The sequence below is a fragment of the Sorghum bicolor genome, chromosome 5 (assembly GCF_000003195.3).
Source record: "Sorghum bicolor cultivar BTx623 chromosome 5, Sorghum_bicolor_NCBIv3, whole genome shotgun sequence".
In the NCBI taxonomy this organism is placed as follows: Eukaryota; Viridiplantae; Streptophyta; class Magnoliopsida; order Poales; family Poaceae; genus Sorghum; species Sorghum bicolor.
Window position 1 is genome coordinate 66699371 of NC_012874.2, and position 18781 is coordinate 66718151.

An 18781-nucleotide genomic window follows, 5' to 3' on the forward strand; every position below is an offset into this window, starting at 1 on the left:
TTTCCCCCACCACTCGACACGTGTCACCGCCGTTCTTGACCGGTCGGCCTGCCAAGTCCTCCTGAGCTTCGCTCGACTCGTACGTCCGTCGTCTTGACTTGGTCAATACGGTCACTCCTATGTACACTTGCACTTGTGATGTTTGAAATGTCAGCCATTGTGGCTGGTCACCCGACCTTCTGGTCCGTCAGTTCAAGCCTCACGTCCGTCCTTCACCGCTCTAGGTCCATCGGCACGACGCATCTCTACTTGACTTTCTCGTCGTCGTCGAGCACCGCCTTTGAGCTCCACACCTGCACACCATAAGCTAAGAGACATGTCGCACGACCCAACTCACGCCAATGGTTAGTCACCAACTCAATCTAGTTCGTGAATCACGTTAATAATCACACATCATAAAACAAATCACAAAGACACATTTTAACCTTGTGTTCCCACAAAGAGGCCCTGAGCTACCCTTGCTCCCAATTATACGTAGGGTCAATTATTGTGTTGCTGCGGAAGCTTGTTGTGTGCAGTATGGTTGCTGGCGACGTACATGTGACATTTATTTGCTGTAAGGACGTACGGCCGTGGTCGTGGCCCCAACCAAGCTAGCGACCGGGGACAGGGACGGCGACGGCCTTGACTTGACTTGAGGCATGTCATGTGCATGCGAGCATTGGGCCCATGGCCCATGAGGACTATGCATGAGTGCCTCGCTGTCCTCGCTCTCTTCCGTTCCCCGCGGCTGCTCAAACCGTCCTTGATAGATCTCTCAGCCATCTATCTTAGGCTTTGTTTAGTTTCTAAAAAATTTTGCAAAATTTGTCACATCGAATCTTTATAAGTATGCATGAAGTATTAAATATAAACGAAAATAAAAACTAATTACACAGTTTGGTCGGAATTGACGAGACGAATCTTTTGAGCATAGTTAGTTCATGATTGGACAATATTTGTCAAATACAAACGAAATTGGTACTATTCACATTTTGCCAAAAATTTTGGAACTAAACAAGGCCTTAATTACTGTCTACATGGACTGATCACCAAGCCCATCGCATGTCCGTCGGTGACTCAGATGAGACGACGACTATGCTGTCCATTCTACACAGCCTGGCTATTTGGCCAGCCATGTGGCTCAGGGGCGGCACTCAGCTCCGGTCACTGTGAGGTGGGCGACGCGGTGTGTGGCCTAACGCGGCCAGCAACGTCGCCTTAATTTCGTTCTATTGCATTCTAAACCTATAACAGTCCCTTCATTGTCATCGGTCCCACTCGCATGTCCGTCCCCGTCAGTCCGTGACTCAATGAGATGACGAGTATCTGTTCATTCCACTGAACTACACTACGAAAGCCTTTTGTATGATGCTATAAGCACCAAGATACCTAGAAGTGAAGGACGACCAAGCAAGTGACCAGAGAATGTGAATGCTAGCCATGTAAAAATTTCTCCGCTCTAGTAGCGAGAAACTTATCCCTAATCCATCCTTGAAGCCCTCGTATACCCGAACAACTAAAAAATTGAGTATACGCAGGCCAACAGGTGACTAGATGTATTCAAAAAGGTTTTAGACAACATAGCGGAACACCAACGCAAACAACACAGCAAAGGACAAATTTCGGAGGCAAAAATGCACAGGAAACCGGCTAGGGCAGTCAATGTTGGAAATAAAAGCAATTTAGCGATACATAAATTAATTCCGACAACAAGGAAAAGGCTAGCAACATGTATCACAGATATATGAATCGAAACTAGCACTACGATTCGAATCAAGTTCATAGAACAGAATCTAGCTAGTGCTAGCAACAGAAATGATATGAAACCGAATAACACGGAAAGGATAGACATCCTTACAGTGGGGTTGTCGGCGCGAAGGAAGAAGAAGAAGAAGACCGTCGATGGAGATCGGCGAACACCGGGCGTAGTGGGAAGAAGACGTCCAGCGAGCAGTCGCGACGGCGCTTCCTAAAAACCTGATACGCCCCCTACCCCGTGCAGGGACGCGAGGAGGCGTAGGCTTCGGAGCCTGCTCTCCCGACACCAATGGCACGTCGGCGACGGGATGGGGAAGACGGCGGCAGCGCAGTAGTGTAGCGAGGAAGAGATGAATCTCTGATGCAAAGGACGATGTCTCGCCCCATATTTATACACGCGTCGCACGCAGCAAATAGGCAAGCAATCAATCACCGTATTATGAAAACTTTACCTGCCGTTTACACACTTGCCATAATACAAAAATAATTGCTTACCAAAAAGGCCAGTGCAATCTCCTCCATGCATGCAAAACTTCCAAGTAGCAAAAGGAAGCCGCGCCCCCACAAGGGTTGAAGCGGGAAATCGCCGGACCATTCACGCGCATGTCGTGCATGCGCGCCCATTGGCCCCACCCCGCTCGGTCCGGCCCGGCGAGGCGAGGCGAGCGAGCGCGTGCGTGCGTGTGGTTCCTCCTTTTCCTCTCCCCAATTGCTTCAACAAGATGGAGATAGCTCAACTTTTTAAGTTGGCCTCACTCCACTTGAAGTAGCAAGGCAGGACTAAAGTCCCCCACCTTTCCATATATACATGCATGTATGAGTGAGCCTTTGGGATTTATTTGGAATTGTTTGGCCCAAGGCCCAAAATATCTAACAATCCCCCACCACATCCCAAGGGCACGCGAGTCATACTCCCTGTACCACAGTACTGTTAATATACCAGCTATTCATTGGAGACCGGTTAAGGTTGAATATCCACCTAGAACAACAAGATAGACCCATCCGCAACTGCACAATGGACTAGGCCTTGAATTGGCAGTTTGGTGCGAATAGGCTTCACTCGAAGTCTTGATTGGTACTAGGCTGCCATAGCCAACCCCGCGAGTGGAGCGTATAAGTCATACTCCTAACTCACTTCATGAGCCTATTAAAGAATACCCAATTCTTATAAACTGCGACTAACAGTCGGGCTCACATAGGTTTGTTTTTACAAGAATACTCTGTAGGACAGTATCTTGCTATAAAGCTTCAGAACACATTAAGACAAAGTCAACCTGCCTTACAGAAATGAGAGTACTGCATCTCCAACGGAGTGGGTCAAATGAAACGATTGTACTCTCCCATTAACCAACAACTTGTTCTTCCCAGGTCCTAATTCACGGGATCTCCGATCACATAGGTTGGGTTACTGCTGAGGTTAACTCACATGGGTCTCAATCCCATCTCCTTCGATGCATTGTCAATAACGGTGCGTGATAGTCCCTTTGTAAAGGGATCTTCCAGGTTTTTAGCTGTCTGGATGTAGTCCACAACTATTACTCTGGAGCTCCTTAATTTTCTGACAGACTTCAGTCTACGCTTTATATGTTTGCTGGACTTCTTCCCATTATCCTGACTATTCTTCACCTTTGTGATCACTGTTTGATTATCACAGTTTATGAGAATAGCAGGAATTGGTTTCTCAACCAACGGCAAGTCCATCAACATATCTCTTAGCCACTCAGCCTCAGTAGAGGTTGTATCCAGAGCTGTAAGCTCTGCCTCCATTGTGGACATTGTAAGTATTGTCTGCTTACAAGACCTCCAAGAGACAGCACCACCACCAGAGTGAATATGTATCCACTAGTGGCCTTAAGCTCATCAGCTTATGAAATCCAGTTTGAATCACTATATCCTTCAAGTACCCCTAGGTACCCTGAATAGTGAATTGCATAACTCATTGTACCTTTTAGGTAACGCATTACCCGATCAATACCACGCCAATGATCACTTCTTGGATTAGAGGAAAATCTACTCAACTTGCTTACAGCAAATGAGATATCAGGGCGGGTTGCGCTAGCTAGATACAGCAATGAGCCAATAATTTGAGAGTATCTTAGATGATCCTTTCCTAGCCTTTTATTCTTTCGAAGTATTAGACTAGGATCATAGGGTGTTGGAGAAGGTTTGCAATCCATATAACCGAAACGGTTCAAAACCTTTTCCACATAATGAGACTGCAAAAGAGTAATCTCATTCTCACCCTTATTAAGTTTAATATTGAGGATCACATCGGCTTCTCCCAAATCTTTCATGTCAAAATTTTGGGATAAGAATGATTTAACATCATTGATCTCATCGATGCTCGTCCCAAAAATTAGTATGTCGTCAACATACAAACACAAGATTACTCCTTTGCCCCCACCATAACGGTAATACACACAAGTGTCGGCTTCATTTATTGCAAACCCAGCAGAGGTCAACGTCTTTTCAAACTTCTCATGCCACTGCTTTGGTGCTTGCTTTAAGCCGTACAAGGATTTGAGTAACCTGCACACCTTGCCCTCTTGTCCTTGTGCTATAAATCCATCAGGCTGATTCATATAAATTTCTTCCTCTAACTCTCCATTAAGGAAAGCCGTCTTCACGTCCATCTGATGGACAAGAAGCTTATGGGAAGCAGCCAAGGATAATAGCACTCGGATTGTAGTTAATCTGGCAACATGTGAGTAGGTATCAAAGAAATCCTCATCTTCTTTCTGTGTAAAACCTTTAGCAACAAGCCTTGCCTTGTACTTTTCAATAGTACCATCAGGCCTGAGTTTCTTCTTAAATACCCATTTACAGCCAATTGGTCTGCAACCCGCTGGTTTATCTACTACTTCCCATGTTCCATTTGCAGTGATGGAGTCCATCTCACTACGGACTGCATCCTTCCAGTAATCTGCATCTGGTGATGCATATGCCTCTGCAATGGTCGTGGGAGTATCATCTATGAGATAGACAATGAAGTCATCACCAAAAGATTTTTCAACCCTTTGTCTTTTACTCCTTCTAGGAGCTACAACATTGCTATCCTCTTCAATACCAAGTGGGTCTATAAATGGCTCTATCGTAGGTGTGGGCTCAGGAACAAATTCATTAGACGAAATCGGTAAAGAATAAGCAACATTCATCAGGAAAATATTCTGAAAGAAAGTAACATCCCGTGACTCCAACAGTGTATCAACTAAAACATCAGGCGCTTCAAATTTTATCACTAAGAACTTATAAGCCGTGCTATGGTGCGCATAACCCAAAAAGATTCAATCAACGGTCTTTGGTCCAAGCTTGCGTTTCTTATTAATTGGTACGCTGACCATGGCCAAACAGCCCCACGTACGCAAGTAATGGAGTGACGGTTTCCTTCCTTTCCATCCTTCATACGGAGTAACTTCACTATTCTTAGTTGGAACTCTATTTAGAACATGACATGCTGTTAAAACAGCCTCCCCCCACCATGCTTTAGCCATACCGGATGTTCCTAACATGGCATTCACCAAGTCCATTAACGTCCGGTTCTTTCTTTCGGCAACCCCATTAGATTGGGGCGAATATGGTGGTGTCCGTTCATGAATTATTCCATTCTCCGCACAGAAAAGATCAAACTCATTGGAAAAATACTCCCCACCACGATCAGACCTAATACGCTTGATTTTCTTTTCTAATTGGTTCTCTACCTCAGCCTTATAAGTCTTAAAACATTCAAATGCCTCATCTTTAGTTTTTAGAAGAAACACATAGCAATATTTAGTTGCATCATCAATTAAAGTCATGAAGTATCTTTTTCCTCCTTTTGTCAACACACCATTCATTTCACAAATATCAGAATGTATGAGCTCTAGTAATATCGTGCACCTCTCGTCTACAGCCTTGTGAGGCTTATGAGGTTGCTTCGCTTGCACACATGCTTGACATTTAGAGCCTTTGACAATAGAAAAGTTCGGAATTAAACTCATACTGGATAAACGCGTCATACAACCAAAATTAATGTGACACAAACGTGAATGCCATATATCAGCCACTGAATTGTTTGAATCACACACATGGTTCACAACTTTATTACAGAAATCGAAGAGTGAAAAGCGGAACAAGCCTCCGCTCTCGTAGCCTTTGCCAATAAATTGGCCATACCTCGAGATGACTACTTTATTTGACTCAAACACCAGCTTGAACCCATCTCGACACAAGAGGGATCCACTAACGAGGATCTTCTTTATTGAGGGCGCATGCTGCACGTTCTTGATCCGCACGATCTTTCCTGAAGTGAACTTCAGATCGACCGAACCAACACCAAGAACAGAAGCATGCGAGCCGTTCCCCATCATGACGGTTGAACCTCGTGCGATCTGGTAAGATGAAAACATAGAAATATCAGTACAAACATGAATATTGGCTCCTGTATCAATCCACCAATCATTAGATTGAAATACAGAAAATGAACTAGGTAAATAATTATCGTACCCAGATCCGCTAGGATCACCAATAGTCACGTTGGTAGATTTCTGCCCCTGCTGATTCTTCCTGCCTTTGCGGTTCTTGCACTTCTTGGCGAAGTGTCCATTCTCACCGCAAACGAAGCACACAACTTCATCCATGTTCATCTTCTTCTTTTTGAACTGAGTAGTCTGAATAGCCTTTTGCTTGTTCTTGCCAGCATGCTGCATCACATTGGCACTAGACTGTTCTGGGGCTTTTGGTGGAGCATCCTTTGCCCGAGCCTTCTCTTCAACATCAAGACCAGCCAACAGATCCTCGACTGAGATCTTCTGTCTTTTATGTTTCAGAGCTGTGGCAAAGTTTCTCCATGACGGAGGCAACTTGGCAATTATACCACCAGCCACAAACTTGTCTGGCAAGACGTGTCCGAGTTGTTCAAGTTCCCTCACAATAAGTTGGAACTCATGAGCTTGTTCCACGACTGAACGGTTTTCAACCATTTTGAAGTCGTGGTACTTCTCCATCACATACAACTCGTGCCCAGCGTCTGCAGCACCGAACTTATGTTCAAGTGCCTCCCACAGTTCAGCAGCACTTTTGATGTTCATGTAAACATCACACAACTGGTCAGAGAGAATGCTAAGAACGCATCCGACGAAAATCGTCGTAGCCGCAGTAAACTCCTGCACCTCTTTCTCTAATCCGAGAGGTAGTGCGGGAGGATTACCCACGACCCAAAACACGCCCATAGCCGTGAGCCACAACTGGGCCCTCGTCTGCCATCTCTTGAAATTCACACCAGTGAACTTCTCCGGTTTCATCGCATCAATATATCCCTTAGTCATCGCTAAATGCCTATCAGGTTTTTGGATTGTTGGAAATAAAAGCAATTTAGCGATGCATAAATTAATTCCGATAACAAGGAAAAGGCTAGCAACATGTATCACAGATATATGAATCGAAACTAGCACTACGATTCAAATCAAGTTCACAGAATCTAGTGCTAGCAACAGAAATGATATGAAACCGAATAACACGGAATGGATAGACATCCTTACAGTGGGGTTGTCGGCGCGAAGGAAGAAGAAGAAGAAGAAGAAGAAGACCGTCGATGGAGATCGGCGAACACCAGGCGTAGTGGGAAGAAGACGTCCAGCGAGCAGTCGCGACGGCGCTTCCCAAAAACCTGATACGCCTCCTACCCCGTGCAGGGACGCGAGGAGACATAGGCTTCGGAGCCTGCTCTCCCGACACCGATGGCACGTCGGCGACGGGATGGGGAAGACGGCGGCAGCGCAGTAGTGTGGCGAGGAAGAGATGAATCTCTGGTGCAAAGGACGACGTCTCGCCCCATATTTATACACGCGTCGCACGCAGTAAATAGGCAAGCAATCAATCACCGTATTATGGAAACTTTACCTGCCGTTTACGCACTTGCCGTGCACCCGCAAGGGTTGAAGCGGGAAATCGCCGGACCATTCACGCGCATGTCGTGCATGCGCGCCCATTGGCCCCGCCCCGCCTCGCCCGGTGGAGATAGCTCAACTTTTTAAGTTGGCCTCACTCCACTTGAAGTAGCAAGGTGGGACTAAAGTCCTCCACCTTTCTATATATACATGCATGTATGAGTGAGCCTTTAGGATTATTTTGGAATTGTTTGGCCGAAGGCCCAAAATATCTAACAGCCAAGCCTACTCCTACAAGGAATCCCGGCCAGGCTTACATTCAAATCTGGCTAGGCCGGCATGCATGCCATCCTGGCCTGACCTATACTTTTTTTTCTAGGATGTTTAAGCTCTGCTCGAACCAAACTCCAAAAAGGCAATATTTGTTAAGAAAAAAACTCCAATAATCGAGCTCAAATTTTGTTGTGATGTTTCTAAAGAAGTTTAGAAACTATTCCCGAAATATGAAGTCGAAAAGATCCATGGATCAGTGCAAATTGAAAAGTCTCTCCAAGATCGGGGTTTTCTCTTAAACCGACAAAAACTCACAAAAAGTCTCTCCAAACGAAAGATTGCTTTATTTCCATAAGATCAACTTCACAAGGTCTGGGTTCCGAGACGAACACATATAGAGGAATCAATCTGTCATATGCGGATCTATCTTAATACAGGACTCTGGGCAGACTCATAAACCTAACACCTAGCAACTAAAATAGAAGCACCGAAAGAGATAGCTTGCTTGGGGCAGCCCTCATCTTATTTATAGAGCTATTACATAATCTAAGACTGCCCTTCGATATTTAGCTCGAACCTCTTAACCTAGCGGCATAATGGTCAAACTGGAGATATGCTCCCAATAGCCACGAACTTGCTAAGGGCACTCACAATGCAAGACTCTATCATAGAGTCCAAGACAATTAATTACATATTATTTATGGTATTTTACTGATGTGGCAGCACATTTATTGAAGAAAAAGGTAGAAAAAATAAGACTCCAAGTCTTATTTAGACTCTAAGTCCACATTGTTCAAAGTAATAAATAACTTTAGACTCTATGATAGAGTCTGCATTGTGAGTACCCTAATGACGCCACGTTCCATCTCGAAATTCATACCCGGGTTTTGAGGTTCATACTCCACAAACCTTCCGCCTATGCGGTTTTGAGGCCGAAACCGCCAAACCCAACTTGAATTATGTATCCGCTATGCTTCAATTCCTATATGATCGCTACGTGTGTCATCACTTGTCCTAGACCGTCCAGGCACCAAGTCTTTATGCCTCTACTTGACTTGGTCATCCATTGTCTTGACTTCATCAACACAGTCTACGATTCCTCTATATGTACACTTGCTCGTCGATGTCGCCAAGTGTCAGTCACCCTCCCCTAGGTCCACGCCTCAATGTCCGTCCTTTATTGCTCTCACTGACCTTCTCTATTATCGTTGATAGTCTCAGTCTTAACAAACGGGGATTAAGAACTTCCCCCATGTTCTTGTTCTGGGAACCTTATTCCGATTCGCGGAACATGAACATGGAGCGATACCGTCTTGATAGAGTATGGAACGTGACCCGCAAGCACAGGAACCCCACCAGGTCCGAAATGAGCGCGTGGTGCGTCGTGCGCACTGTGCCGTGCCCGTGCGTGGGTGGCAGCGGCTGGCAAAAACTAGAGCTAGCGATTGGCCTGGAGCCTGGACTAGAATAGGCTTTAAGGTTTAGTTAGTAATGGCCAGCCAAATAAATAAAACAAAACAAACTGGAAAAAAGATAACACGGTGGGAGTGGGAATAGAACTCAGCACGGTGGAAGTGGGAATCGAACGCAGCAATCAAGATTCGATGTGACGGGAAATTTTGAAAAGTTTTTGAATTTGGCACGAAGCATACAGTGGCACAGCCCACAAGCCACGACGGGCTGTGACTCCCCGACAGCCATCGTGCTGTACCGGCTCATTGAACAACTATACACCTACTATGTACTACTTTCAGTACGATTTTTCAAGACCAACGGCGTGGACTCAATTATTGTAAATGGCGCGCAGCTGCACCTGGTTCGCACACGGCTGATGATACATAGCCAGCACTCAGCCTTTGTCCCGCCGATGCCATCAGATGCGCGCGGATACATGCATGGTAAGGCAATGTGTTCGTGCAGTACATTGGACAATCAAATAAATTGGCACAGTAATGACGGTCGTAGTCGTGGCCCCAACCAAGCCATCGGGGACGGGGACGGCGACGACCTTGACTTGAGCAGCATGCGGCCATCAGGCCATGGCCCATGACCGTTCTAACATTTAATTGAGCGTTCTGACATATAATTGAACACTCTGTTCTTGCGAACACAAGATTGATACGTGCTCTTGTAGTTCGATTTTGTGATGAGTGATTGTTAACATGATCTACGATCTAAGTTGAGTTGGTGACTAACTATTGGCGTGAGTTGGGTCGTGCGATATGTCTCTTGGCTTGTGTTGTGCAGGTGTAGAGCTCGGAGGCGGTGGTCAACGTCGAGGAGAAGGGCAAGTAGAGACGTGCCGTGTCGATGGACCTGGAGCGGTGAAGGCGGACGTGAGGCTTGGACTGACGGACCTCGTGTCCTCCGGAATTCGATTATTGAGATGCTTTTGTGAATCGCGTTCGCGTTTTTCTCCCTCTCGTTCTTGCCTTGATTCATCGTTTTGAAAATCGATTTTGGATCGTTCTTTTTGCATTAACTTGAGCTATGACATGAGTTGAGCTTTTCCACCGAAGAAAATCAACCAATTCCTCACATGCTCATAGATTGGGGCGAATCAAGCTTTCGGGGGAAAAACATGTGATTCTCGTGTTCATCCCATTTTCCGTTGATTGGCTTCAAATTCGACAATGATCAGAGTGAAACATTGGGCCTGAACGGATCAAGATGGACTGTTTGGGCTCTGAGATGGACCACTATTATCTGAGGTGGGCCTTATAACATGCCCGCCTCGGTTAATGTATTAACTGAGGCGTCTACATTAGAACAACCCACCTTGGTTAATCGATTTTGCGTGGTGGTTTTTCTAACCGCCTTGGTTAATAAAAAATGACTGCCTCGGTTAATGCCTAGCATTAACCGAGGTGGTTGAAAATGCTGCCCACCTTAGAGGCCTATTTCAAAAGGTCTTGCAAAATAATTTTTATAATAGTGAATGGTGTAATCTCTTTGTTCTTTGTGGGCACCCATGACAAGTTTTCAATATAGACTCATCCCACCATTCCCTAGATAGTCCCGTTGTTAACTGAATCAGTTAGAGTTTGGTTGTTTCTTTATGCAATCCCGTTGGACTGTGGTGAGTATGGTGGCGTCCTCTTATAAATAATTCCATGCACCACGTAAAACTCAGAAAATTCATTTGAGAAATATTATCCCTCGCGATCGGACCTTAAATGTTTAATTTTTCTTTCAAGTTGATTTTCTACCTCAGCTTTATAGATCTTAAAATAATGCAATACTTCATCTTTTGTTTTTAATAAAGACACATAGCAAAATCTAGTATAATCATCGATGAAAGTTAAGAAATATCTCTTGCCACCTTTGGTCAACTCTCCATTCATTTTACAAACATCAGAATGAATGAGATTTAACGGTACCAACTCTCTCGCCACAGCAACCTTGTAAGGCTTGCGAGCTTGTTTTGCTTCAACACAAGCATGACATTTAGAACTTTTTATCACATCAAATTTGAAGTTAAAATCAAACCAGCTAAGCGAGTCATGCTACCAAAATTAATATGACATAAACATGAATGCCAAATATTAGTATCAATATCATGGCTCATATGATTCTCACAATTAAAACAAGTATTTGTCAAAGACAAGCCTCCGCTCTCATAGCCTTTTCCAACAAAAGTACCATACTTAGAAAGCACTAACTTATTAGATTTAAACACAAGTTTATAACTATCTCGACAAAGCAAAGAACCACTAATAAAATTCTTCTTTATTGATGGGACATGATGCACATTCTTGAGTTGTACGGTCTTTCCCGAAGTAAACTTCAGATCGACCGTACCAACACCACGTACAGCCACATGCGCCCTGTTCCCCATCAATAAGGAGGAAAGTCGGCCTCCCTGATAAGTAGAAAATAAGAAAACATCAGCACACACATGTATATTTGCACCGATATCAATCCACCAATCATGTGAATGACAAACTAAAAGAACAGTAGGCAATAAATTACCATACCCCGATGTTCCAGCATCAGTCACAATGGTGTTTGATGATTTCTTGGCTGGAGGCTTCCACTTAGCCTTTGGACACTCTCTAGCATAGTGTCTAGTATTACCACAGGTAAAACAATTTTCTTTTTCCTTGTTCTTCTTAAAAGCAATGGTAGATTTTTATTTAAGTTCTTGCTGAAATTTCTTTTTCTAAGGCTTCAGATGATTCTTTTGCACCAGATGTGCACTAAAACTCCCCTCACCGATCTTCTTGCCACAGACGTATTTTACTCTCGCCTTCTTTTCAATATCCAAAGATTCAATAAGCTCGGTAATGCCAAACTCTTGTCTCTTATGTTTCAGAGAAGTAGCAAAATTAGTCCAAGTACGTGGTAGTTTAGCAATTATGCAACCTACCATAAACTTGTCAGGTAACACACATCCAAATATTTTGAGTTCTTTTGCCGGTGCTTATATCTCATGAGCTTGTTCCACTATAGGATGGTCATCAACCATCCAGCAGTTGTGAAACTGCTCCATGATATACAACTCAGTACCGGCATCAGAAACCTCATACTTGGCCTCAAGTGCTTCTCACATAGCTTTACCGCTCTGTAGCGACATATAGACATCTACTATGGAGTCTCCTAGCACGCTCAAAATTGCTGCCTTGAACATAGTATCAGCATGTTCCCAAGCACACTCCTTCTCTTGAGTATGCGGCCCAGCTGATCTAGCTTTGACATCAAAATAGCAATGCATAGCAGTCAACTATAATATGCACGTTGTCCACCACCTCTTATAGTGAGTGCTCTAACAAAAGCCAACTGATGAAAATTGCCTATCATGTTTTTGAATTGTTAGAAATTTAGGCAAATTTAGCAGTAATTTAATCTAGAAAATTAACATAACAATTATGTTGGTGACATAAAAAATGTGCTTGTGTGTTATAAACATGAACGTCATGTAGACAAGGCTAACCAACAAGAATCTAATGCAAGACCTTGTTGGAAAGAAGAGTTTGGGATTATACCTAGCGGCACCAGAGCCGGTTGCGCTAGTTGACAGCGCTTGTTGGTGTAATCGTCCCGCTCGATGCTGTGTAGGTATGTAGCAGTGCTGGTCAACCCAATGACGTGCACAGCCACCAGGAAGAAGAGGATGACGTGAGTAGTCGTGCCGCCAGCGACACTCCCCAAAAACATGATTGCCGCCCTTCACCCGTGCAGATGAACTTGAAGACAGCAAGCATTCCGGAGGCCTACTCTCCCAATTTTTGTGTACGCAGAAATCGGGACAGAGATGACAGATAGCAGCGCAACAGCAATGTGATAATGTTTTTATGTTTTGTTTTCAACCCTACCAAAACAAGAGAAGGAGTTCACCTTTTATACAACAACCAAGGTTTTAAATCTCCAGCTATAGCCTCCGCTATCTCCGGCTACAGCTGTTTGAGAACGATTTAGCTAAGTTTTTCTATGTACAAGTTAGCCCTTATCTGCCGCTATAGCCGGATATAGCCTGATTTGGGACACAAAAAGCTAAATAGCTTAGCCCGCTATTTAAAACCTTGACAGCAACACAGGAAGACAAAGGGGAGGTGCATGAAGAATTAGCGGTCATGTCATTGTCCGTTACCAGTAACTTATAAAACCGATAATTCAATTGTCTGTTACTAGTAGCGGAAATCACGATGACACCATAAACCACTAAATCATGATTCACCATCACATAATGGTCATCATGCACTTAACCCTCATCAACCCATAAATTGCACCACATAAAGGATCTAATAACTTAATACACATAGCATTATCTTTGTTTAGAATTTTATTTGATTTAATTGTTGAATAAAAATTGGACAAACCCAATTAAATCCAACATTAAGGACGTCCACAGTGCACAGGACCAGCCAACGCGTACGCAGCATGGAGCTCTGCTGGATAAATAACACTTAGCATTTCTAGGGTGTGCAAATAAAGTCACTTAGGCTTTGTTTGGATGTAGTCGGATTCGCATCAATCCACATGTGTTGTGGTGGATTGGAGTGGAACTTGAACTAAATTCCACCTCAATCCACTCCAACACATGTGGATTGAGGTGAATCCGACAACATCCAAACAAGACCTTATAGATATTTCTCGTGACAATGCACGTATAGTAACTTAAAGAATCCCTTTTGTGTCATTTCTTTGTGTTGTGAAAAGCAGAAGCAGGCAATGCTCGGCTAAGGCTTGGAATTTTTCAAGGTGTGCACAAAGGCAATGGACGAGAGCTTGGACCAACAAATAAAGCCCATGGACAGAAGAGCATAGAGATGCTGAAGCAAAGAACGTTTTGCTTTTTAATGGTGTCCTTGCATGTCACCGCATAAGCACTCAAGGAGACAAGGTATTTCTCCCCTTATTATATGCTGCACACTATCGAGTAGCACAGAAGAATCGATCTCATGCCCCTCTTCTTTCCATAAATATCAATAATGTGATGACGCACACAATCGGCCTTTTATCAAGTCATGTGCGGTTTGGCATATATGCCAAGTTTGCTCTCTCATTTGCCAAGTTGTCCAAAATGTAAGATACCTCTTTTTGTAATTTTTGGCAAATTACAAGAATGCAAAATACAAATGTAAAACCTTCGAAGATGCTCTTAGGCTTTTCATTCATGAGAATTCTTACTTTTATTGTAGTTGTCACAGTTTTAGACCATACGATAGTTTTTTTTTTTTGGCTCGAAACAACCTGGCGAAATTGATGGAGACGGGAAGCAGCCACAAAGGCCGTATGTGCACGCTCTCGACTCTCGTAGCCAGGGCCAAAGCTCCCTATATCTGCGCTGCGCACATCCAGTCATTTGTTTAACGCCTCTGCCTTCCTGTTTGCTTCAGCCTCTGCTGGGATTCGAGTAATGCTAGCACGAGCCACAGAGGCCGGACAATTAAATTATAAGCAAGGTTCAAAAGCAGAAAAAATACTATAACAGGTGCAAGGTGCTGTGTGTAGCTCTGGATCAGACATTGTTGTGCTTAAAGCGGCTAGAGCCAGTGTTTTCTCTGTTGACGCACTACTGGAGAGCCGGCCTTTGCCGTGTGCCCGAGAGTTTGCCGTGAGAAACACACGGCAAAGGTCGGGTTGGCCGTGTGCCCTGCTGAAGCACATGACAAACGCTAGGCACATGGTATACCTAGCCTTTGCCGTGTGTTGCTCACCGCAAACACCAGACACACGGCAAACTTAAAACTTTAACGTGAGCAACCCAAACAAGGCACACGGCAAAAACTAACTCCACACGAACGCTCACCTCCTGCCGTCAACGTTTGCCGTGTGCGGCCGTTAGGCACACGGCAAAGCCTGGTTTGCCGTGTGCTTCTAACTGGCACACGGCAAACACAAACTTTGCCGTGTGCCAAGTGTGTAGCACACGGCGAACAATTTGTCTTTTTTTCAGATTTTGCCCTCCAAATTTTTTCTTGTCTACACACTCACCATTTGTAACTCCATACTCAAATTTCATAAAATTTGAAACATGTTTGCTACATTTTTGCAATTAACAGCATTTAATTTTATTTTTTCGGATACGGTCAAATTTGAACTACGACTCAGTGAAATTGTTGACAAGAAATATCGGAAAAATGATATTCATGTTACCTAACCCTGTCTGACAACACACATTCAAAACGGAAATGACTTTCGAATGCCGTGGTTAGGAGACACGACGCCGAACATGCGTCGGTACTTTTCAAAAATTCTAATAAATGCTATTTTATTCCGTAAATCCTGAAACTTGTACATATGTCATGTTATCATACATAGAGGTCATAAAAAAAGTTTGGGAAGATTTCGAATAAGTTGCCTTATATGACGTGTAGAAACCAAATAATCTTCGAAGAAGTTTCATAGAGTTATGAGTGAAGGAGTATGAGTTGGAGTAGATTGACTTTCATATTTGAGTTTGATTTCGAAACTTTTTCTATAAGCACTACAACACATAGGTTGTGTCGTGTCCAAATTTAGGAATTTTTCAGAATCGTTTGCTATTTCTTAATTATTTTCAGCATTTATTGATTTTGAAATGAGAAAATTCGAATTAAAGAAATAAACACATGAAATAATAGTGTAATATGTTTATAAACATGGAATATATATTGTGAAGTTCATTTGACAAAGAAATTACAATTTTTTTTTTGATTTATTAAGTAAGTATACTTGTAAAGAAAAAAAAGTACAAGATTGATACATAAAATATTGTTAACTGTTTGCCGTGTGCCACTTGCAGTAGCGTGTCAAATGTGGAACACACGGCGAAGAATTTTTAAAAAAAAAGTAAATGAAAAAATAAGTAAAAAATGTTTACTGTGAGCCAATTTTTTTAAAAAAAAGTAAATGGAAAAAGTAAGTAAAAAATGTTTGCCGTGAGCTAGATCATGGCACACGGCAAAGATGTCATTCTCAAAAAAAAAAAAGAAGGAAACAGATAAGGCCATGCGCCTCTCTCCTCTCAAAAAAAGGAAACAGATAAGGCCATTCCCCATCGCTCACGCAAGGCTGCGCCCCGCCCCTGCCCTGCTCGCAAGGCCATGCCTTGGCCGCCTGCTCGCAACGCAGCCTCGCCGCTGCCGAAGCCGCGCCCGCCCCTGCCCTGCTCGCAACGCCGCGTCGCCCTCCCCTGCTGAAGCCGCGCCCGCCCCTGCCGGAGCCACGCTCGCCTCGGATCTCCAGAGCCGCGCCCGCATCGGACTGCCTGAGCCGCGCCCACTCCCGACCGCCGGAGCCACGCTCGCGGATCCGCTACCGCCGGAGCCGCTGTGGCAGAACCACCCTAATTATATGTCCCACATGTACTTGACATTGTCCTTAAGACCTCCGACTACTGCACATGAGAGTCATATAACTTAACTTGGATAGTCTGTCGGGTGCCCTCGGAGGACCCCGAATCATCTACATTTTAACTCATACAGGATCAACATGGAGTTACCACAACATTACAACATTTGTTACAAAAATAACTTAAATCGGAGTGCGGAAGATTTATAACTTAATTTACAACATATGATGGAGTATAAACAACTAAATTTCCAAAAGGTGTGTAGAGTAGCGGAAGCATCTTAGGTGAAGCTTCTAAGGTAGAAGAGGTGGATAAATCATGTCGCGCCCACCGACATGACCTCCATTAGCAGCATAAGTCAGCACCTGCAACATGGGTTATAAAACCCTGAGTACGGGAGTACTCAACAAGACTTACCCGGCGGAAAAAGAGACGAACTTAGGAATGCAGGCTTAGGGTAGACAAGGGGTGGCTGAGCAAGGAGCCAAATTGTTTTGCTAAAAAGCTTACTAATAGTGCATCCTTACTTTCAAGTTTTACCCACGAATTCCTCTCCTCAAAAGGTCGTGGAGTTCGAGGTCAGTCTATCTAGTTGCTTTTCACAGACAAGTCTGTGAATTCCTAGTCTTTAATAAAAGTATTATCCATCCAACGGCCATAGCTTCATGTTACTCTGAGTCCGGGAATTGGGATCCGAACCTCAGGAGACATTTCCCCCTTTCTCATTTTATCACTTAGTTGCATATTTAACTAGGATGAGGGTCAGTGGATTGAGTCTCCCAATCGGGGAGCAACGACGATTCGAACCACTTAGCAATCCAGCTGGAGTTCCTAACCACCCGACATATGTAGAACCAAATCTTGCATATGTCAACCTAAATCTAGCTCTCCCCAAATTTGACCAGGTTTGCGGCACCCGAGAGCACAGTACCTCACCATCTAGCCTATTTGCCAGGAGGGTACACGCTACTCTCGTCATCGCTCCACGCCTAGTGCGCGAGTAGGTGTTCGCGTAGATGGATCACAAGACCGGGCTTACCGAGGGCAAGTGGCTAGTACTATAAATTCTCAACCCAACGGGCCATCAACGGACCGGTCCTTAACCGACACAGTTGGAGACACTACTTTAAGACTCCATTCTTAAAGCAAGTCCACCGACCGGTCTCAAGTTGAAACATCACTGATCATAAGAGTATTCCACAACAACCCTTCAAACTTTCTTGTTTGAAAACCTATCTAGTAGCAGGGCTAAGCATCACTACGCAATTTTAAAATAAAACAGGTGCCAAGGACAAGATAACAAATATCAAGGTAGTAAATGCAGCAAGTAGGTTAACCCAATTCTCAACTACCTAATGCAGCATTTTCAGTTCATAAGTGATAAAAGATTTAAACAATCAAGGAGGGGTTAATGCATCCGGGGCTTGCCTTGGTTGCAGAGCTGAGAGGGACCCTCGGAGACTTCCCAAGTCTCGGATTCTACTTCTTCGAACAGAGCACCAACCTCGGGGTTCGGTTCAACGGTCGCTCCTTCGGTCACGTGCACTATACGCAAAATGATGGATGCTCATGATATGCATATGACAGATATTTAAGAAGGACCGAGTTGAGTACAACTCTCCTTCTTGGTGCAAAAACAGGCCAAACAGTATTTAAAGTTGTTTATCATCTTAGTGTTTTTACCCAAGAGGTTGCATTAGTAAATTAAGATTTCTCTTAATTCATAATTATTCTTAATTAATTGATTACTAAGCATATTTACCTTAATTAATCCTTATTTAAGTATTAATAACAGTAATTAAGCATTAAAATCAAACAATAATTAAGTGCCAAAGGTCATCAAGGTTAATGACCCCAGGTCATCACACAATCCCAAAATCACTCAAATCCTAATTTGAGAATTTAAACTAATTATCACTTAATTATTCTAGGATTATTATTTATTCACTATTTAAAGGTATATTACTATTTTATTCAAACATTATCCAAATGCCACCAAATTTTGTGTGAAGTCAGGGAATATTATTCAGAGGCTTCTCACAATGTTTGGTGATTTTTGGATATACCCATAAATTATTAAAATTCAAGTAAGTTCTATTTATTAATTAAAGGGGGCAATTTTTAGATA

The 18781-nt window shown here is 43.6% G+C and overlaps 1 long non-coding RNA gene across 1 annotated transcript; it reads right to left on the reverse strand.

The window, feature by feature from the left end:
- Positions 11412-13082, reverse strand: LOC110436020. The gene is made up of 3 exons (XR_002453716.1): positions 12863-13082; positions 11855-12566; positions 11412-11739 (listed from the first exon to the last, which is right to left on the reverse strand). It is a non-coding gene; the product is annotated as an uncharacterized LOC110436020 (long non-coding RNA).